Source organism: Notothenia coriiceps, unplaced genomic scaffold, assembly GCF_000735185.1.
Source record: "Notothenia coriiceps isolate Sejong01 unplaced genomic scaffold, NC01 NC01_scaffold00027010, whole genome shotgun sequence".
NCBI classification, from domain to species: domain Eukaryota; kingdom Metazoa; phylum Chordata; class Actinopteri; order Perciformes; family Nototheniidae; genus Notothenia; species Notothenia coriiceps.
The window spans coordinates 15,134-15,822 of NW_011359711.1; the positions used below are offsets into that span (position 1 = coordinate 15,134).

The 689-nt window shown below is 49.2% G+C and overlaps 1 protein-coding gene across 1 annotated transcript in view; it reads left to right on the plus strand.

Moving 5' to 3' along the window:
* The window catches only part of LOC104957423 (receptor-type tyrosine-protein phosphatase gamma-like), a gene marked incomplete at both ends in the record, with an annotated part of 24,973 nt that overhangs the window by 13,580 nt on the left and 10,704 nt on the right, over positions 1 to 689 (plus strand). The window lies entirely within an intron of this gene.

The following is a 689-nucleotide window of genomic DNA, read 5'->3' on the forward strand; positions in this document are numbered from 1 at the left end:
GCCGCCTGCTGGTAAGGAGAGTTATTGCCACTCACGCATGCGCAGTTTGTACGTGCTCGGCGAGTTAAGTAAGGAGTAGAGCAGGGGTCGGCAACCCCTGGCCGTGCCAGCATTGGAATATATATTTTGGAATAAGTGGAATAAGTGTGCAAAAATATTAAAATTGTATTTTCGGATCCTGAACGAGACCGCCGCCAGAGCGCGTCTCCCCGTTCCCTGCAGAAGGAAGCCATGCACGTAACGCAGCCCCGCTCTCTTTAACTCCAGGTGACTTTCTGCCGCTTTCCTCCGTGGTGCAGTGCTGATCGTTTCACCACGGAGGAAAGCACTTCACTAATTGCAGTACCCATAAGGAGCTGTACAAATGCCGCAGTTTTTGCGTGGCTGTGTATTTAGTTGAAAGCCCAGTGGCGATCTGCTCATCTCTCATCTAAATAATATGCTACAAAGGGGCGGACTGGCCAACTGTGTGTTGAACTTTCCTGTCGGCTCCCAGACCGTAGTCGAGGAGGGAAGAAGCAACAAGCTTCAGGTTCAATAACCAACTTTAGCTTAAATGACTGGAGAGAGGCGAGCTCTTCTTGGGAGGCCGTTGCATTTATTTAGCTGTTCTTCTGTTTCACAAAATACATCACAGACCTCTGTTTTTCTGCTGCCTCGTTTCACTTCCAGAAACATACACGTTCCCT